The sequence below is a fragment of the Parus major genome, chromosome Z, assembly GCF_001522545.3.
Source record: "Parus major isolate Abel chromosome Z, Parus_major1.1, whole genome shotgun sequence".
Taxonomy (NCBI): domain Eukaryota; kingdom Metazoa; phylum Chordata; class Aves; order Passeriformes; family Paridae; genus Parus; species Parus major.
The window spans coordinates 46,231,236-46,253,906 of NC_031799.1; positions in this window are offsets into that span (position 1 = coordinate 46,231,236).

Below are 22,671 nucleotides of genomic sequence, written 5' to 3' on the forward strand. Positions count from 1 at the left end.
CTCATTTTTTAGACTTTAGGCTAAGCTAAAGACCTTAGAAATCCTTAGCTGTTCCTATCTCCCAGCCCCTAGGTTCAATGACAGTGGCTCTGGTACTGAAAGGAAAGGTTCTGTTAGGAAAGGAGACAGGAATTAAGTTCCTATTTTCACAAAGGGGAGCAGCGTCAGTGGGAGAGATTGAAATATTTCAGGCTCTTTCACTTCCAACTCTGTTTCTGATGTGTGGGGAAAAAAAAAAAAAAAAGATTTTTTTTTTTTTTACATATTTAAGGATCTTTATGTGGCTATAACCTGTAAGCTGAAACAACAGGGCGTTTGGCAATAAGACTGACTGATGCCCCATAGGAGGGGTATGAACAACATGAGGAGCAGTAGGGACCAGCTTGAGCTGAAATAGCTTCTCAGATATCCCTACAGACTAAAGAATTCTCTTCCAGAAAAGAAAATTTAATGCAAGTTAAGACAATAGAAAGGAATGTAAAATCAACACAGTTTAAACTGAAATTTGCATTAGTAGTTATTCTGAAGTATAAATGCTTAAAATTATAAGAACTGATAATAAGGTTTTCTCGTACAGCAGAAACAGAGACTGAAAACAAATCAGAGATTTTTTTAGTTTATTAGAAGATAAAGAAATGCTGATACTGTACATTCATCTTTTCATTTTGCAATGTCTTTTTCCTGAGTAAGGTCGTAGACATATACTCTATGCTTACTATCTTCAGGAAGTAGAGATATTGTGAAAGACAGTTTGAATTATGAAATATTTGAATTATGAAATAAATAAACACTCTCTTTAACTGTATGTGTCAGGTAAGAAGACAAAAAATATAGATAGGGGTTGGGATTGAATCTGTTCTTTGTTCTACAGCATTAAACAAACTCCTAAATTTGAATTTGTTAGTTGCATATGTGTATTCTCATTTCAGAGGACTTGTTGGAAATATTAGCAAAGAATTTATAAGCATCTCTGCTCTCTCTTTCTTTTTGTTGAAATACATGAGTCTGGGAAGAGATGGAATCTTATCTCAAGAATTTTTTTCCTGTAAATTTCCATGAGGAAATCACAGCCTTCCCTAATTTCTTGTCTATTGAGAAGTCTCCAAACACCACTGGAGAAGTAACCAACACTTCAGCAGTTTCTGACCAGATTTATTCCTGAGCTTTACTGATTTATTTGTACTCTGGCTTGTTTCATACCAAAATTTCATACCAAAACTGGGTCATCATTCCTCATGCAATTCCTTATGAAACAATTGCAAAATTCTTACTACTAAATAGGAAATATTCTCTTAGGCTACAGAACTCCAGATGTTTCTTTCAGAAGATTTGGGCACGAGATCAGATGTTCACATGATGGGCTCTCAGCCATCAATTCCCACATCTCCTACCAACTCCAGCACCTGGGCAGTTTTGCTACAGCGCTCACAGGTGCACTGGTTTGCCTTGGGCAGTGGTGGTATGCTAAATGGAATTCAAAGGGACTGACTTCATTGTTGCAGTTACAACAAACACAGGATTAAGGGGGTATGTTTTCTCAGCCCTTTCCCCTGCAACTTTTTGAAAAAGATAGTCAGAAAAGAACTTGAAAGTTTGGGTATTGCAAGCTCTTGCTACCCATGGGTTCAGCATGGGGAGAGTTTTTATTCTGCTCTTCTGTTAGAGAAGGGGTTGCACAGATGAACCAGGCTGCAGTGTCGATTAACTGGTAAATCTGGAAAAAATGTGCTGTCAGTGCTTCACATACGTCATGCAGCAAACATGAAAGGGAGGGAGGTACCTGTCAGGTGATGCTACTGGAGATGTTCAGGAACTGAATACATCTCAGCAGAAGTTATCATGGACTAGTATGTACCAGTGTGAAGAGCGAATCTTGCTTTTCCTCTTCTGCTGCTGTATCTGTCACCCTTTTTTATCTCCACAGATTTTACAGCATCATAAATTCCTTTTCCTTCTTACCTGGTAACCCAGCTTCATTGCCATCTATCATCATACCTGAAACAATTAGCATGTCATGGGCTGAGCTTCTCCCACTCATATTGGCTAGCAGACAGGGCTGAGATCCAATAATTTTGAGGCATATGTTGAGGCACAGCCACATAAACCTGAGACAAATTAGGGCTTCATGGAATCACAGAACCATAGAATGGTTTGGATTGGAAGAGACATTTTTGACTTTGTAGTTTCTTCTCCAGCCAAAGGAAGGGACACCTTCCACTAGACCAGGTTGCTCAAAACCACATCCAAACTGGCCTTGAACACTTTCAGGGAGGATGGATCTACAATTTCTCTGGGAAAACTGTTCCACTATCTCACCACTCTCACAGTAAACAATATCTTCCCAATAGCTGATCTAAACCTACTCTCTTTCAGTTTAAAACCATTCCCCCTTGTCCTGTCACCATATGCCCCTGTAAAATAGTCCCCCTTCAGCTTTTCTTTAGCCCCCTTTAGTTACCAGAAAGTGTTATAAGTTTTCTCTGGAACCTTCTCCTCTCTAGGCTGAACAGTTCCAATTTTTTCTGCCTTTCCTTGTAGGAGAGGTGGTCAATCTCTCTGATCAGCTTGGTGGTATCCTCTAGACTCACTCTATTAGGCTGATGATCTTTTTACTTTGGGGGTCCTTGAGCTGGCAGCTCTGTCTGGTTCTTAGGTCTGGTCTCATGTCTGATTCCCTTATTTACACTCATTTAAAAATTCAGTGAAGTCTTGAGTTGGAGTAACAGGATGCAGAGCTTGAAACAGTGCTACAAATGACCGGAGCATAGACCCAAATACAAAAAATTTTCTTTTACATTTTAGGAGCAAAATTGTGATAGTTGCATTTTACATGTGTTCAACATAGAAGGTGTTTCCTCTATCAAGGTTTTATTTGCAATGTTATTTAACTTGAGTTTTGGTTTTTACGCATGCAAATGCAGTCATAGTTTGCCCCAGGGGAAAAATGACTAAGATACACACCTGAAAAATAGAAGCTGATACAAAACTGATACTAAAATTAAAGGAGCAGGTATATGAGCTGGTCAACCATTTAAAATATATCTGGATTGCCAGAAACCCAACATAACTGCTTCTAGGGGAAATTTCTGTAAATTGTTTCCTGTTGTGAATCTGATGGGCTGTTGCATAGTGTCAGTTTGGTCTTTTTCACTTTCAGCTGCTATGCTAACCTAATTTCTAAGAACTGTGTTGGGTGAACACCTCTGGAAAGCAGAGAAGTGTATTGCTCACTTCAAAAGCAACTGAATGTGCTCAAGGAAATATGGTCCAAGACACTGAGGAATGCCCTGATACCTGTCTATACCTGAGGAATAAGGGTGGAACCTTGCAGCAGAGGTGCTGAAGGGAGCAGGATACATCCAAAAAGTTTTAAAGGGTGGTCTAACAGTGAGCTAATTGGAAGAAAAATGTCTCAACAAGTTCACCTCAAAGCTCTGGTAAGCTTGAAATACCATCAGAGGAAGGGAAGCTGAGACTGGTAAAACTTCATCCTTTCAGACCTTCTTATGTTTACAAAAGAAAAATCAGTTGTTTCGCAGAAGGAAGCCTAGTCATCACCAGTCATGCTGGGCTGTGATGTTAGAGTAGTGCTCAGTCATTACTGGATCTCAGAGCCACCTCTGATGAAATCCACATGGTCAGGTGCCAGATAGGCAATTCACTGAAGCCAGTGACCTAGTAAGGCACCTCTAGGAAATATCTGCAGAGGAGGAAATTTCACGAGGTAGAAGACTCTAAAAGCTGCCAAACAGCTGTAAAAGTACATCTATACACAGTTCATAGAAACAGATTTCCCCTGGAGTTAGACAAAGAAACAGCATTAGGTGATAGCTTTTAGGCTCTGTCTCCCTTGTCTGCTCAAATTGTGACCAGAAGTGTGAAAAAACACAGTTAAACTATTTTTCTTCCTTCACTTGATTTTAACTGGATCTTGAAATAGGTATTTATCTTTCTTAAATATCTCCTTTTGAATGTTATCTGCTTTGTACAAGATATGAAGAACCTTTTTGCTGTCCCAACTTGTGCTCTTATTCCCACTTCTGATACTGTGTCATATTTTGTTTCTCCAGGAAAAGGGTGAAAAACTGGAAAACATTGATTGGTATCTCTATTTTTCTCCTCTCCTTGCTGCTGTGAAATTAATAGTTCAGACATTTTTATTTAAGCTGTGGGTTTTTTTCCTGATGCAAACACGCACAGTTTGCATGCCTCCTATAAAGATACAGCTTCATTCCATCTCCAGTGCCACAGCAAATGTATGAGGGAATTCTTGTGATGTTCCTGAATATGTGTGATTAAATATGTCTACCATGAAAGAGTTAACTTTCTCCTTCTGCATGCATATTCTACTTCAGAGCCTTCTGGGGATTCCTAAAGTCTGGGTTAATTTTAATTAAACAGATTTTTGTTTGCCCTGTTTTAGAAACATTGGATCCAAAAGGTTTTCTGACTATAGAGTATCAGAAAGGAGGAAATGCACCTGTTTGTGTTTTCCTTAAAATATTCTTCCCTAGAGGACTTGAATAAAGTTGCAGAGTTTAATAGCAACAGAAGCAAGGACTCATGGACACGGTAAACATTCCATGTTGGCTTGTGTTACCTGATGAGAAGACCCTTCTGAGAATAAACTGTTTTCATTTGTCCTTGTTCTGGGAGAAAACCAGATGAAACATTTCTCATTTGTTTGCTTTCTGGGTATGTCTGCCACCGAATCAGTTTATATTTTAGTTTCAGTTTTAAGAGTTAAGAAGCTTCTAATGGTCTTTGCAAAACTAAAACTTTTGCCTGATAAAATATGCCTTTAAAAAGCATAAAAGAGGTATGTATGTTTTATATATATCCTGCTGTGTATATTTTTACAGCAAAATTTGAAAGAGGAAGTTACAGAGGCGCATAGATTTAAAGGGATTTGTTCTTTAAAACATTGAATGGGTGATCTCATGCCCGTGTTTTAGTCATCCATGTCTCTGTGAAGCTATGCTCACTCACTGCAAAGACCACAACCAGATGACCAGACATTCTCTTTTACGATGCAGTTATTCCCGTCTCCTTCTGACCTGTGCCCCACTCACAGCACTGTCAATGTGGGACAAACCTGCAGTGTCATTACCCCTTCCTCAGAAAATTATTTATGTAAGCGCTCTTTCTAAGCACAGAACAGTACAATGTCCACACTGCTCTTGGTAGACAACTCTAAAAAAAATTTAAAAATTATTGTTTCTCAGCTGAAACACTTTAGCATCCATCAGGCTGGTATTCCTGGTGATGTGTTTGTCATACATGGGTTGGAGTGCACAGCTTCCCTGGCAGGAGATCAGTCCTGGGAGAACTTGTGGGTGTGCACCACCTTATTTGAGAAGCTGTGCAGACACAGACATCATTTTGAGTAACTGTTTGGGCAGAAGAGGAGAGCTAAGGGTGGGAAGGGAGGACATGAGAAGTAGGAGCTGGGATCTGTGCTGGGAGCATACACAGTGAGGGCAGAAAGACTATTCTTCCTGTTTTACACATACTCCATTTATACAAGCATGCCAGTCACACACACTTCTCTGACAGTTTCAAAAATATCTCAAAACTCCCACCTGCTGCCTGTTCCTTGGGACTGTAAGATAAAAAGCTGTCCCAACCTCATGTCTTCAGAAGCCATATTGTCTGAGCTATGGGCTGCTATCTGTGTTTTTGGAATTCCCCAGTACACACAATTTTACCCCAGAGTAGTACAATTGGAGCATTTCTGATTTGGGTCCCTCCTTTACACTGCTTTTCACTCTTTGATCTTGTTTCTTCTGCCTTTGTTGAGGGGGTACTAACATGCTTGCCTCCTTCCCAGCAAACCTGAGTTGTAAAACATCCTTGAAAGGCTGTAGGGTGCTGACTCAGGGCTGGTGGCCACACCACTTTGTGGTGACAGTTGAAAGTTGACAATACCCATGTAGATGGGTGGAAAATCATACCAGAGTGCTGGGCTGGTACAAAGACATGAGTTCTAACAGCATAAAATATGTTAGTCCTTTAAAATAGAGGTGTTCAAGGAAGAGTACATGACCTAACTTGTCTCCCCCTAAGGAAACATGCAAAGACTAGTGTGCATGATTTCCCAGAAGTACCAGATCCGTTTGGGTTTGAGACACTGGGCCACTTTTAACCAGACAAGCTTAAGAGTGGCAGCACATGAAAGAGGGAGGTTCATTGGTGTAAGTTGTGTCCCCCTGGGACAGAAAAAATTAATACTGAGCAATATATATTCTGCTCACTGTTTTGTTGTAAATGTGTTGTAAAGGCTGCTGCCTTGTTTTCTCCTTTTGATCATTTCACCTGACTTTTGCTCTCAAAAAATCTTTTCATCTGGGACTTCACAAATTTGCAGTTTGGACTAAATTGAGGATTTGCAGATATTTCCCTGGATAAGGATTCCAAGGGATTTGCTTCCTTGACAAGATTGCCTTCCTTTGGCAAATATTACTATTTCTCCCAAGCTTGGAAAAGTCATGAATGCTAGTCTTGCTGGAGAAGACAGAAGCAGAGATGGATACTGTACATAAGAGTAACAGTGATTTTCTTGTTACACTGAACATACTAAAAGCTGTTTCTGAGAAAGTTTGGGGAACCTACTAAGAAACCCTGTGTCACAGAATTTGGGTCTGCCAGCAGACTGCATTAGGAACTTCACAAGGGAACTAATCACACACAATCTGCTCTTTTGATTCTGTTCACTGTGCACCTTCTCTTATGAAATAATCTTCAGAGTTCATTCTCTGCCCACCAGTCTGCAATCATCCAGAGTAAGGATGATTTACTTTTCAGTACTTCTCTACCATGAGGTCTGAAATGATCTGTCATAAACTGTGAAGGTTAGAGGGAACCATAGAGGTTTCTGGTCCAACCAAAAAGTCCAAGGGGTTATTCTGGATTGGACCACATGGACTCGGCTCCATCTCCTGTGATTTTCAAGCAGACTCCCTTCATGGAGCCCAGAAATGACCTGTTACCTTATATTGTTGTCAGCAGCAGGTGTTACCAGTCACTGTCAACAGCCTGACGTCACTGTGGGCATTGCCTCTGTTGGGGGCACACTGTGCCCACTATGGAGCAGCCATTCTTACTGTGCCTTTCTGACAATATCAGAGAGGAAGTTACTGAGAAGCTGCTCCTCAGAGCAGCAAAGAGCAGGAGAGTGAAAGGCAATGGCCATAGACTGCAATAGGAGATGCTCAGCCTGATGAGAAGGAAAAGACTTTTCCCCATGAAGACAGCCCAACAATGCAGGAGGGACCAGGAGAGGTTGTGGCTTCTCCATCCCTGGAGTATTGTCAGCCCCAAAAGGATAAAAAGCCCTGAAATACCCAGTCTGACCCTGGCTGAATCTGCTCAGGACAGGGGTTAGCTGGAGTCTTCCCAAGTCCCTGGTGGACTGCATGAGTGGTCCATCTGTGTGGTTCTCAGCCACGTAGGCAGGGTGTCTTCAGACACTGCTGTGATTCCATCAGGAGCAAGAGTGTTAGTGTGTTCCTGCTGAGGAAGTCAGTTCCCTATTCTCCTGAAAGGCATACTGTGGTTTCAGCAGAAGGCCTCAGTTATAGGGGTACGTGGAGTTACACATGTTGTGGGGTTGAGGAGCCGTCAATTCAATATGGACTAGCAGTTGCAAGTTGAAATAAAGATGAAATGCTATACTTGAGTTATTTGCCAATAGCAATAGAATAATTTGAATGATGCTTATTGCATTTTAACTCTGTGTTATCCTTGTTGTTCCTGCTCTCATGGTTGGCTTTTACAAGAAGTTGAGTCAGAAAGTGAATTAAGGAAAACCCTCTAATCTTCTTGAATACCAGGTCAGTTCTTTTTGCAAAATGATCAGTAGAAACAGGCTTTTGCAAAGCATGTGAAACTGAAATTAAGTTTTTTTAAGATTCGGCAAACTGAACTAGTGACAGGAAACCTCAAGCGCTGTATTACTAAGCAATTAATACCAAGTGACTTTCAGTAATTCCAGGAACCCATTCACAGTATTACTACATTTCTTGGTAATTTTGTGAAGGTATTTCCATCTGCCTGTCTAAAATTCTTTGTACTGGGTCCATTTGAAAAACAATGTATTTACTAGAAGAATATTTGAACACAAACAAAGGAAACAGAATAGAAGGAGACTGAATATTAAAAAGGAGATAATTTAAATCATAAAAGATCATAAAAATGCATTTAAAAGTTGCATTTCCTCACTAAACCCTTGGTGTGATCCAACCTAAACAAAACAGTTTTCATCATAATGACAGAATGGGATACTGACAGACTAGTAATGCTCTTTCAGATCTGTATTATAGATTTCTGAAATGGAAAGATCAGCTGCAAGACTGCACTGTAAGGAGCACCACGTGAAGTGCCTGCACTCTTCAACACAAGGTGTTGAGCTCAGTGGCTGCGATGAGCCTTGAATCACTTACAGGTTGCAGATATTACTTCTAGTAGGCAGCACAAAAAACTGGAAGATGTTTTCTCCCTGTGGCCACAGCTAGATGTGTGCACATATCCAAGATTATGAGAAGTTCTGTCTCTTTCCCAGCTGATGACCAGGGACAGGATCTCTTGAAGCTTGCTGTGAGATGAAATATTAAAGAAAGGGAAGGAAAATAGTGTGTTAATGTAAGAGACTAAAACATCAACCATGTAAAATTGATTTTTGGAGAGTTATCTATGAACCAGTAAGGGTATGGTTTAAAGGCAGAGCTTCCTCTTCTGTTCTCATGTCACATCTGCTGGAGAAATTTTTCCTCCTTCTGAAGTGGATTTCTCTGGTACCTGTCTCTTCTTGGTATGAGACACTGGCCACACCAGACAAAAAGCAGTTTCAGGCTTTGGAGAAGTCTTGATTTTTATGAGTCAAATGTAGATTTTCTGAAAGAGACAGTCTGCCATGGAGGAGCACAGTGGTAGCTTAGGGGAATGCTAGGACCCCTGGTAAGGCAAAAAATCAAACCTGCAGTGTTTTAAATTAACTGCCCCAAGCTTCAAGGAATTGCCCTTTACAATGAAGAGGTGCTTTCTTCTCTTTATTATTTGTACTGAGCTAGTGATTTTCGAGGTTATTATTGCATTGTGAATTTCTTTATTTAAAATTTAATACTAAAGGATGTGTGCTCACTGCTAAAGGAAGTAAAGGAGACTTCAGTGAATTTCTACAGTTTTTGCACAGGAGTAGGGGAAAATGCTTCCATCTGGAGCAAAAATGGACACACATACATATATGAATAATATGAGGGATAGCACAAAGCTATTTAGTACCTTTTGCATCTGCAGCATTGAGACATATGGAAGTAAAGATGTCTCCATAGTAACATCCAGTAGCATAAAGGAGTACTGGGACACTGCTGAGAATGGTACCTAGATGGCAAGTCTCAGAGTGGAACTGCCAGATCACAGCCTTGCCAGCTTCTGTGGAGAGGACTTATGAAACTAGCTGCTTAGTTTTATATTGGTTTCTTGGCTTAACTGGTCTTCCTATGAAAAAACTAATGTTCTATGTTTGGAAGATTTTGGATTTGAATTTTTAAAGAGTCTTAAGATTTTTTTATAATGTCATGCCATTGAAATGGAATGTGTTTAGCCCTGTCACTGCAGGGAACCATGAAAACAAGATGTGCAAAAGGATTGTGGAATTTTAATTTTTCCTCATTTCCCTTTCCAGACAAAAAAATGATTGCTTTGAGATGATTGTGGAAGCAATAATAAAAATATATTTCCATGGGGAAGCAATGTAACTTTCTCCCTCTCTCATTCTATGTTTCAAGTACTTCATTTAAAATGCTTTGATTTTTGATATTTCTGTAGTTTTTCCCTGTGATTGTGAATTTTTACTTTTTTTTTTTCCACACACAGATTCTTCCTCCAAGGTGGTCTCTGCACTTGGCTTCTAGTGTTAATCTGGGCAAGGAAACTCCCAATTATTTGACATTTTTAAAAGCAAACACAGATTTTGCATTTCTCAGATGAGGACTGCAAAATTCTGGCTATATTCCAAGACAACTTGTAGTGTCTTTAACTGTAAGAGTTGGGAGCAAGATTCTAAAATACAAAAATATTCCAAACCTGGCAGTGTTGATGAAATAATTTTTATTGTGATGTGCTCCAGGTTGGCTTTGGAGAAACGTTTACATGTACAACATGTAATCTGTGTATCATTTGCACATGACCTCTAACATAATGTATTCTGCCAAGAAGCCAGTTTGTTAATTATACTTTGGGGCTGTGTATGTTGCAAGATTTTGAAGCTTACTTCCTGGAACAAAACAGGAGCTTTACTGCACCCAGGAGCCCCAACTTTTGGGTTTATTTCAATAGCAAGTGAGAATTGAAAAGACTTCTGAAGAAGGAAAACCCTCAAGGAAGCTCTCTTTTGGCTTTGCTGCTTCTGTGCAGAGGAACAAAGTGAAGTGCACTCAGGAATGGAAAACAATTGAAAAAACATACCTGGGAGAAAAGAGGGGAAGAGGAGTGAGGGTTATAAACTGCTAATGGAATTTTCTGGCATGAAGACTATGAGGGTGGGAAAAATAGGCTTGAGGTGCTGGATCACCTGAAAGAAATCTAGGGCAGTTACTACATGGAGCTGAGGGTTGGTCCACAGCCAGCCTTCTGCAGAGAAGACAGCCTCCATCCTTCTGCACTTCAGCTCTCAGGCTCTGTTAAAGAATCACAGAATCACAGAACCACTAGGTTGGAAGAGACCTTCAGTATCATCGAGTCCAACCCATGCCCTAACATCTCAACTAAATCATGGCATTGAGTGCGGGATCTAGTCTGTTTTTAAACACATCCAGGGATGGTGACTCCACCACCTCCCCTAGCAGACCATTCCAGCATTTTATCACTTTCTGTAAGACTCCTGATCCAGGCCAAGATGCCGTTGGCCTTCTTGGCCACCAGGGCACACTGCTGGCTCATGTTCAGCTGGCTGCCGACCAGTACTCCCAGGCAGGCTAGAAGTGGCCAGGCAGGCAAAGTCCATTGTGGACCCTGCCAAGACGGCAGCGGCCACGTGGCCGCTTCTGGCCTGCTGCACCACGAACAGAAGAGCAGAAATGGCAGCAACATCTTCTCCCTTTTGGCACCTCGCATGAAGAGAGGCGCTAAGTGTAGCCGGTGCTATGGCAGCCAGCAAGGCCCACCTGGTTGCTCACGGTGCCAGAATGGCCCCCAGTGACATGATCTCAGTGGCCACACTGGGAAAGGCCCTATCCCTGCCCGGAAGGGGCTCGGCAGCCCCCTTTCCACTCCTCAGAGGGAAGAAAAAAGGAGAGCTTTCCACGATTTTCCCCCTTCTTCAATGCGTTATCATAGAGGCATTACCAGCTTTTCCAATTAACTTAGCAGTGTGCCTGTTCTCAGAGCCAGGCAGTGATTGGTTTTGCCAGGCACAGAGGAAGCTTTTAGCAGTTCCCCACAGAAAATCACTTCTGTAGCTGGCTTCTTCTCTCCTCACCAAAAATCAAGCCATGCAAAACCAACAGAGAAAGAAACCAAAACCTGCAGTGGTTCAAGTGCATGCTCCCCAAAGCATTGTCTCCACATGCAGGGAGGAAACAGTTTGTCTTGGCAGTCCTTGGCATAGCACCTGGGTTGTCCCAGTCCCACCTACTTCTAATTTTGAGAGAGGCCATTCACACCAGCTACCACCAGTGTAACATGCCATGACAATTTTGATGGCCATGGAAACCTTTGTCTAGCTAAGGAAAAATCCAGAGAGAAGGGCACAGATGAAGCAAAACAGTTTTAGCTGAGGACTTTTGGGGCAAAAGTTTGTTCTTGGGGATTCAGGCTCTTCTTTCATTCTTTTCATGTCTGGTTCTATTAGAAAACAAACATTACAAATGTCCTGTTTTAATGATTTTATTTAAAGTTGAAAAGACTTCAGGAAGAATAGGTCTGTAAGCATTAAGTCTCCCAAAGAAGGGGTCTGTAAAACCCAGATGAGATGTAGAGTCTAGGTTCTGTTAATGCCAGGAAATAAATTATTTTTACACTTACTGGAGTCCTTAACTTTTAAAATAGGAATAACCATAAACCCATAGCTATTCTACTATAGGTTTCTAAAACCTTAGTGCTATTTTGTTAAAATATTACTTTAGGTAGCCGAGTTAAAGTCAGTTAAAATCCTTCTACTTGTGTGTATTTGAGGCAAACCTTCCCAGGAAAGCATTTGCAGAAGTGAGAGCCTCTGCTCTCTCATCAGCCACAGAACCTGCCTGTACTGGGGACCCAACTTTTTATTATGAAAATATTTACCTTTCTAACGGTCTTCTCCAATTTCTTCTCAGTTTTTAAGTGAGGGGGAGGAAAATAAAACATGAGGAAGCTCTAAAGTCTTATATATAATGCAATTTATGTCTCATTACAGCAGAAATATTATGAGTATTCTGAGATAAATATGAAGTCTAGACTATTCAGAAATCTCTTTTCCAGAGGAATGCAAATGCACTGACTTACACCCACTCTCAGTTGGCTCCATGACCAGGGTGGAGCTTGCATTTGTTTATCCATTAAAATAAACAAAATGTATTTTGATGGACCACAGAGTCTCAAAGTCTGTGGGGTCTGAATCAATGCAATTGAAAATACTTCTTTGCTCAAGAAAAAAGGCAATTAAACCTCACAATTTCTGGAGTAAGCCATATTAGAGAATAATACAGCATCTTTTCACTGCTTTCACAGGTACACAGATACAAGTTCTCTTACCTAGGTTTCGTACAACTACATCAGTTCTTATTAGAACTGATTCAGAGCTCTGTAACTCAAAAATAAAGTCCTGAAAATTACTATTTGTCATGTCCTGTTCATTTTGGCACTTATACACTACAGTTACAAACACTCAAGAAAGTCTTGAATAAATGAAGTTGCTTTGCCTTGCTAAAGCTTTGAGGAAATTACATAAGTAAAGATAATAGCACTAGATTTTACATGGAAATGAAAATAAAATTTTCCCCCAGGAAAATGATTTGGCATTGTGGAATTAATGTCACACTACCTTAAAATATAGTTCTGAGGACAGAGGGGGAGAATATTGCTGAAAATAGAAGAATACACTCCCAAACCAAAGTAGTAACAAATAGTTACCAAAAATGGTAACATCAATCTGTGTGAAATAAAATAACCAAAGATTCTTTTTAGTAAAGAGTTTAGGTATTATTTAAGGCTATTTGTGTCATCAATATTGCTGTTTCTAAAGAAATGCTTAGGCCAAGTTTTAATATAAGCAGGACATATTTTTTTAACATGAACATTTATTGGACTGCCTTAGTGTAACACTGAGAAAACTACAGAGATGAAAAAGAGCATGTTGTAGGATATGTTCATCTTAAAAAAAAAGTAGCTGCTTCTCATCCACAAGTTAAAAAATCAGACAAAAATGCATTTTCATTGTCCTCAACTGTTAATTGTAGGGATTCTCATATTATTTTGGGTGGAATGCTTACTCCAATGAAGTAACTGATAATTTTGGCAATTTTTTAAGGAGGTCTGTGATCAGACATCTACATTTAGGTATTAAAAATTTTGAAAGCTTAAATCCTTGAACTCAAGTGTCATTGTTTCTTGGTTGCTCACAGAAAACAGAATTTAGATGTTATGAGTGATTATAATTTTGAGAATGAATATTGTATTTTTGTATTTGAATTTTTGATATATTTTCATTAAATATGCCTCAAATACATATATTTATGCAGATCAGTGGGTTATTTTTTTTACATTTTCATATAAGAAAAAGTCTTGAGGCTCCTGACAACAAACTCCCTTCCTACAGAATTTTTTTTCAAGACTGTAGTGGTCCAATCTGAAGGTGCTGTGCTGTCAGCAGAGGTGACCAGAGCTCCAATGTCCCCCTCTGCTGTTGACTCTGCCCTGGCTTATTTCATAGCCCTGGCAACCAGTCTAGCACCCTTGGATCTGTTATTACCTGGTAAATTGTCATGGTGCCATGTAAGCCATTACCACTGGCAGTGAGGCTTTGCCTCGAAATGGCTTGGTTTACTCTCGTGATTAAATGAGCAGAAGTGGCTGTGCATTGCACTGGGTAAATAATGAACAGATGTCAAGTGCTCTGGGATTCTCCAGTGGGGAAAAAACCCGATCACTCACCAGCAAAAAGAAGATGAAGGAATGGATAGGATTGTGTTATCTTCAGAAGTCTTCATAGATGTGGCAAGCATATTATTAGGAAAATCAGCTGTGGTAAGCAACAGTTACTCTTAATTCCTCATTAAATATTTTATTACAGATATAAGTTTGAGCCATTTTTTTTGAGTCATGGTAATGGGTACATTTGACTCTTGTAATGTTTAACTTGCAGTATTTTGTTTGCTCAAAATGAGATCTCAGTTGAAGAGAAAAAAAACCAAAGCTCGATTTGGGGATTTGATATAGCAACTAAAGAAACATGTACCTACCCTGATGGACAAGGCACATGCACGGTTCACTGGATACCAGCATTTCTGTAAGATAAGCATGTTTCTAGCCTTTGCTCTTGAAAGCTGAATTTCCACCTGTGAGCCAGATGTAGAGGGCTCATGGGTAAAGAGGAACCCTTTCCCCTCAGGTGTGGCAGCAGACATGCTGGAGGACCTCCATCCCTTCCCCACCAGTGTTTCTCTCTCTGTACCATCACACTTCATGTTGCTGCAGAAACAACATCCACAGCTCTGAGCATTGAATCTGTGCTGATGAGCGCCAACCATAGAAGCAATGGCAGAGATACTGGGTGGACCAGGGGGTGCTATGCCCTGCTTTGTATTTGCTGTAGTAAGCATTTTCACCTCTACCTGCCCTTCCTTTCCTATCCTTCCTCCAGCCTATTTAGAAAATGAATTACTTAGGCCATGGCCTGTTGTCTTTTGACAGCATGCATGTGTACAGTGTCTACTTATGATCTTATCTGGAATTGCTGCTCCAGCTCAAGTAGCACCCAAAATACATGTTTAAGAGCCAAGTAATTGAACTCTAAGTGTTATCTGTTAGTGAACAGTGGAAGTCCCCTCTATAGACAGCAATCATCACGTATGTTCTGAGTCAGTGCTTCCACAACAGGCACCTAGGAATCTTGGAGAAGTTTAGTCTTAAGTGCAAAGGGTGCATGGAGAGGAGTTTCTGCTTTGAACATGTCAATATGAAACAATTTTGCTCCTGTGCACATATAGCACACTTCCCTGGTACTCAACAAATTCACAATGTCTCTTGACAGGGATTTTTTGACAACAGTTTGCATTCCCATAATGTTTGTTTAATTCCTCTCACCTTCCCAGCAGTACTGGACTAGACAAATGCATTTAAAACAACTGCCACTGTCACTGTTGGACATGAAATGATTCACACAGATGCAGCTCGAAGTGTGGTGAAAGAAAGAGAATTGTTTATTTGTTCTTTCAGTATTATAGGTTTCCAACAACAACCAGGGACTGGATAGTCAAGTTAACACCTTCCCAACTGCACTGGCCATGAGAAACACCCATCAAAAGGCATATCTTTAATGGAATGTATAAACACTTACATTTATGGTTACTTTCCTGGGAAAGTGGCTAGAACTTGTAAAAACAATATTGAAGGCCTGATTCTCAGGGCAACACTGCCACTGTATTTTGTTTTTCTCTAACCATATTGTATCCCACATTTCTGAAAAATCTTGATGGATTCCCAGGGTTTGTATGTCCTGTACACTCCTTCAATGAGCTCCCCTTGAGATAGATGTTAAATGCATTTTCTCTGCTTTGCTGGTGGAAAATTTTAGACCCTAGGGTGGTGCCATTCCCACTGGGTTGAGATGGAAATGTACTCTTCAATGCCAGCACTTAACTTATCTCCAGCTTATTAACAGATTAACCAGCAAGCCTGTGCTCTATGTCCTGAGCCATTGGTATTGCAGCAGGCCACCCCGAGCGAGGCAGCAACAACTGAAATGCAAAGGCTGCCAGGCTTTCCTGCTTCTTGTGCCGTTCAGCACATGAAACACAGTGCTTCCCAAAAACCCCTTCCAACCTCCTCGCTAGGACAGAAACAGGATTTTGACTGGAGAAATGAGGGTATTGGAAGCAGAGTAAAGCTAGTAATGAAGGGTGGCTTCAGGTACAGGTATCACCAGAGATACACAGAGGTCAGACTTTCTCCTTGCTGGGGGATGCTCCTGAAAGATTAAGTTTTTTCCTGTCTTAATAGAGGATAAATGCAATTTTCTCCATCCTTCAGTTAAGAGTAGCAGACTGTGGGGAAGAACTAGTGTCCTGCTGGCAATATATCTAACTGCTAAAGTAGAAAATCTCTCAAAAAATCTTTTCAATTTGCCATGGGGTAACTGAGAAGTCTGTCTGTATGAGGCAGCAGATTACCCTAGATGTGTTCCACATTGCAAATAAATTACAGGAGATTGTTTTCGAACTACTGTTTTCAAAACTGAGACTAAAATGTGGTTTAACCACGCATCAGGTACATGACCCGACCTGCCATTACCCCTAAAAATGGTGATGTTTAGCTTTCCAGTGAAGCATGCAAAAATAGGTTTGTTGACATCAAAGTACAGTACAAAGAGAAATGGAGTGGGACAGCAAAATGAACGTCTTGCATTTTTAAGAGCTAACATCACATCTGGAAAGCTGCTGCCCTCTGGTGATTCAGCATACAGGAGATCACGCCAGCCTGATCCTCCAATCACTTGGATGGAGGAAATATGTGCTGTTCCTGCCAGCTGACTAAGCCACTCCCTTTATCAGGGAATTTTGAAAATACTGCAGAGTCTGCTAATAAAACTCCACCTGATTCTCTTGGCTTTAACCTTGGTTACTGCCACTTGCAGATTTCCTAATCCAAATAAGTGTATTATATAAGTGTATATATAAGTGTATTGCTTGATGAGCCTTTACCAACTCACCAGTACTCTCACTGGACTGGTGCAGGAATAACTTTTTTTTTTTGGTTGATGATCCGTGTGGTCATGTTCATGCCTGAAGCACCACAGCCCTCTTTCAGTATGAAGTGCAATGGTGGGAATGGTGTACCTGGCATGCTCTTCTTTCTTCTGGATCTAGTTCTCAGTTCCTTTGCTGACAGAAAAACCTGAAGTTCAGAGAAAATTGGTAAAAAGTAAACTTTGTATCTCCTCTGTGGTTTGAAGTCTAGAAAGATTTCTTGCTTCTCTTTTAGTGCTGTCTGCCATAGCTCTTGAGATTCCAACTAAATTTTTGTTGTTATTTCTGAGCATCTTTTCTTTTATTCACAACAGATTTTACTAGTAGGGAAAAAGTTAGATACTGCCATATCATAATTAGATAATGCAAATATCAAACAGGGTCACATCAAACAGGTAAAACATCTCTTTGTCAATCTTCAAGCACCCTGATGTTTTTTGCTGCAAACCGATTAGAGAATTACTCATTCATTGGTTACTTATCAGTGTCTCACATATTCTGTAATACCTCCCCCATGTTCCTTTCTCTTCCTTCTTCTGAAATGCATGAAGAATTCCTGCAAAAAACCTTAAAGATTAAGGCAAAGAGAATTTTGTGCATTTGAGGAGAAAAGTGGGTAACTACCATAATCTCCAAACAGCACGGACTGTTGAACTTGCTTAGTAATTTCTATATATAACCCCACAGCTGTGCTTCGATATGCCTGTGGGAAAATCAGTTTTATTTATCATAACAACCACTGGTAAATCACTGGCAAACAACCAATCCTTATCCTAGTACCTAGTCATCCTTATTTTAAAAACTCCACATCATTATTTTAGGCTTGATTCTGTTCAGGTTTAACTTCCAGACATTAAATGATGTCATGTCTCTTTACTTGTTTGATTGAAAGAAATAGATAGTATAGGAACTGTGCCCCAAATGTAGGTACTGACAGGCTGTGACCAAATCACTCTTTAAGCTTTTGTTGTGGTAGTTGGTGAGATTTCTCATTTATCTCTTATTGAAAGGAAAATCTTCATTATTAGATTTTGTCATTAAATTGTCATTGTGGCTTTTTTTTTTTTTTTTTTTGCCAGGATGTGCTCTGAAACATAGACATCAAGACTGGACAGAGACTTCCAGGTCAGTCTGCAACTGCTGAAATAGTTGCAGAAGTAACATAGAGCTCTAACCCTTGCTAAGATGTCTGACAAACTTCTTGTGAGATCTAGGATCTACAGCCTAAATATTCATAATCTGAAATAAAAATATATTTCAGATATATTTTTACTAGTAGTAAGAATTGACACCACCATTTTTGTGTGATTTTGGCTTTATGAGTGTTATGTGTCTGTGTCAGCGACTGAGAGACGGGGACATCAGAGCTGAGATCAGAAGCCAATTTTATTGAGTATACACAGCATTTTTATAGGGTTTTACTTGTATGGTACTTACATAAGGTTCTATTTTTGGTAACAATTTCCACTGGTTACGCATTCTTCATGACATCATTTCACCTGGTAACATTAGCTTATCACAAAATTTCACAACATGTTTCTTTGTTACTTTCTGCCTAAGGAGTACTTACCTGTATTTATCTCTCCCATGACTTCTACTTGATCAGGCCTAAGATACTAGGTTCTTTTATCAATTCTGTTGTACTCTCTGTTTTATTTCCCATATGTCAAGTTCCTAGCAAATCCTCAAATAGATATTTTAAATTGAGTGAGACTTACATGTGGGAATTGACAGTTACTGGGAAGCACATTATTCTAGTCTTAGCAAAAAATTAGAATTGCCTTCAAATGAGTGTTTGAGCCTAATGGGGGGAGTTTTACTTCCTGAAAGTGACTGTATCTGAATGCAGAGGAAACCAAAACAGCTGTCATACATAGTCTTATTTCCTGATTTTTAGATGGTTAAAGGTGAGAAATTTCCCAAATAACTTTATTGGTCTCTGTTCTATGATTTGAATAAGATCATAGCTTTACATGTAATGGTGCTGTTTCTTCAGCAGTCTGCTGTCAGGGGCAGGTGTGCAAGCAAGAGAAACTGAGACTCTCAGGAGCTGTCAAAGCATGCAGGCTGTGAGCATGGAGCACCCTGGCTTTAGATAGCCAGGCAGATGCCTTTTTCTGAGGTGGCAAGACTTGCGAAGGGATTTCTCAGAAAAATCCTTCTCCCACTCTGCCCCTCCCCTTTTCCTGAAAAACAAACAAACCAACCAAAAAAAAAAAAAAAAAAAAAAAAAAAAAAAAAAAAAAAAAAAAAAAAAACCCACAAAAAAACCTCCAACAAAAACCCACAAAAAACCAAACCAAAACCNAACCCACAAAAAAACCTCCAACAAAAACCCACAAAAAACCAAACCAAAACCCCCATAAAACCCACCTAAAAAACCAACCCTGGGCAGCTGAAGTTTGTCCACAGAATTTCAGGGAACAGGCTATCTGTATGTCACTTGTGTCCTAATAGTGTGCGGAGAGGACCGGTTCTGCTGAATGAACAAGAAGGAAAGGAGGTCAGATCATGGCATTATCCCAAAAAAATGTTGCTAGCCTGTGCTGTTAACTCCTTGATGGCTGTTTTATAACAACCATCTCCTTCTCCATTCTGCACATAACCCCGTGTCTCACTTAGCTCTCTCAGACTTTCACACAGCCTTGAACTGCCACAAAGTCTGAGTGACTCTGCCCAGTCATTCTGCAGATAAGTCTGAACGGGCTCTTGGCATCCCTGCAGCTCTCCAGGACGGTTACTGCTCCAGGGCAAAGGCACATATAGGTGCTTCCCAGGCAGCTATGTGGGTGTCAGAAGGGGATCAGGAATGTTGAAATCTCTGCAAACTGACATCTGTACCTTGCGTTCTTCAGTGTGTCAGATACAGGCTGCTTGAAACGTTTCTGTCCCTAAAGGACTTTAAGGTGAGTTGTAATGAAAGCTGGGTGGTTTTCTTACCCACTGAATTTTATGAAGCTGTTCTTCACTAAAAAAACCCACCAGAATTTGAAAGGTGGAGAAAGAGCTGTTTGGGAGCATACAGTAATGATTTTATTCCTTTGGGACTTTCTCTACAAGGCTGTTAAACCGCAACCTGAGAGAAGCAGTTATGAGTAAATCAACCATGAAAAATGTGTTTGCTTTTCAGATTTATTTATAAAATAGTATTAAAACCTTTTTTTAGAAGAAAGGCAGCATTGGCAAAAACCCCAAATCTCCAAACAAACCCAGAAAAGGGTGTTTTCAAAAAGAACTATGAATTAAATGAAAGCAAACCCTACCATTACTGCAGCTGGCAATTTTCTGGTGAACTTTGTGCTGTCAGGGAATAGCCAGGAAGGTCACCTCTTGAGTGGGCAGGATGTATGGAATAGAGACACAGCCCACTCTTCCTACCACTGCAGTGTGAAACACCTGAAAACTCACCTGCAAAGGTAGGAGTGCTTCCACCTGTGTTGCCTGCAGCACCAGGAAGTTGGGGATGCACACAGTGCCAACTGCATTAGCCATAGGAATCCTTCTCCTGCATACAACATATTCATTTCATCACAGAAACAAAACAGAGGCACCATTGCAGACTAGACTTAGAAGGTATTGTCAGATTTTGGGATACCCATGTGGTCCCACCACACAGAGTAGCAGTTATCTTTGTTTACTCTTCAGAAGGTTTGTGTTCATGGTTTGAAGGATGCCTATTATTTCATCCTAGTGAATAACTGCTTTCTTTGCTACTGCATCAAAGGTATTCCAGAGGAGATTTCTTGCCATATTGCTTAAGAAATTGTGGTTATAGACCACCACCATTCATTGGACAGCTATCAGACAGACTTCTAAGCACATGAAATGCTGGGAAAAACATGTAAAGTCTGCTATTACTGGCAAAATCCTACTCCATCCCATTAAGTGTCAGTAACATGAAAAAGTAGATAGTAATAAATACAATATGTGGTACTATTAAGTATGTAAGTGTTTAAAAAAACAAAGACTGAACAAAAAACCTATTTGAGAATTTTATACCTTTATCATGTTAAAAAAATTTCAGCATGGCTAAAAAGGGGAAGCTGCTGTTTCCAGGAGTTGGTAGAAACAAACTAGAAACCTACTAAAAAAAACCCAACACATAACAAACAAAAAAAAAAAACCCAAAAAACAAGCCCACAGAAAAAGTTTCATACCCTGTAATTTTCTTGTATTATCGTAAGTAGTTGCCATCCAGTCTAACATCCTGCCTGTACATAAATCACATGCTTACTTCTGTGGCCTGGAAATGGTGTACGGGGAAGTTCTGCTGCTCCTAAATATGAATGGGAATATTATTAAATATTCCCTAAATATGAGAAAAATGAATTCTCCTCTGTTTTTGGAACTACATTATCCCCCTTGTTAAGTACTGAGTCTCTGTTGAGGATGTGAAGAACTCCAAGTGCAGGAAGCTCAGGGCAATACTGCTGCAATGTTAGCATGAACTGCTGGAACACAGTTTAAACTTTAACCTAATTCAAAATCAATAGGTTTCACAGGTCATCTCCTATCAATTGGTGCTATTAATGCATAGCATTGGGATATTTCAGTTAATTTCTGTAGGCAGATTTTCCTGCTGAAAGGAAAACAAGGGCTGAATACTTCAGGTAAAGCTTTAGCTTTACCACAAACCTTTGCCACAAGTGGTTTGCGTGGCATGAGGAAAGCTGGATCAGCCCTAGAGCACCTTGCCTGAAGGCTCACTGCAGGGACCACTTCTGCCTGGGTCACTTCTTTTTGAAGAGCACTGCTCATCTGCAGAGGAAAAACCTGGGCTCTCTTTTCAAGGATTCCTAGTTGCTGAAGGCTGCTTTTGAGAAAGGAGTGAGATTGCAGTCACACCTTTCTCTAATGCATTTGCCAAGCTACAGGTGGTTTCCTGCACAGCAGCTGGTTTTATTGTACCTCCTTCCTTGAGTATTCACTCCTCTGCTTCAACATGCAGGGACATCTTACTGTTGCTGGCCTTTTGGATTTCACTCTAAGGGACCAGACACTGAAGTTCTAGGTAACTCAGCACCTGACTCAAGGCTAGGTTTAAATTATCCAGCCTTGAGTAGCATGTCTGAAGTTACTGAGCCAAAATCTCCCATGTTCAGAAGCCTGGGTTTTTGCAAGCATGGAATAAGAGCAAAATCCTTTCTCTCTACAGAATTTTCACTTAGTTTTTCACCAATATTGAATGAAAAGTGAAAAGACATCTCCATTTAACTCATCAAAAAACTTGACAGCCCCTGCCTGCCCCTTGCCTTTTCCCATGAGGTAGGATATATAGAGGAAGATGGCAGAAGACAACATCAGGTAAATCTGCAGCATAATTCATACTCCCAAAATGTAGAGTCATAGTCCCAGTTCAGCTTTTTGTGAGAACAAAGGAATTCTTTACAATATGGCAGAAATTTGCTTCAGTTATGTTGGGGGTTCTCTTGAAATACTGATTTATTTTTAATGCCATTTTCCTGTTGTTTTCTTAGGATTTTTCAAACTTTCATGAAGACAAAATTATGTCTTCTGTTTCATCTTCATATAACACTAAAGTGCTTGATCAAGAATATAAAATACAGCCATTTCTTTAGTTGTGAGGAGATTTGTTAAGATAGGTAAGGTAACCTTTTAACTCTCTTCCATCCTCTCACACCCTGATATCAGGGGATGAAAATTGCTAAATTAAATGAAAGTGGAGGATGGTTTTGGTTTAATATCTCAGTTTTATTGTCACTAGACAAGC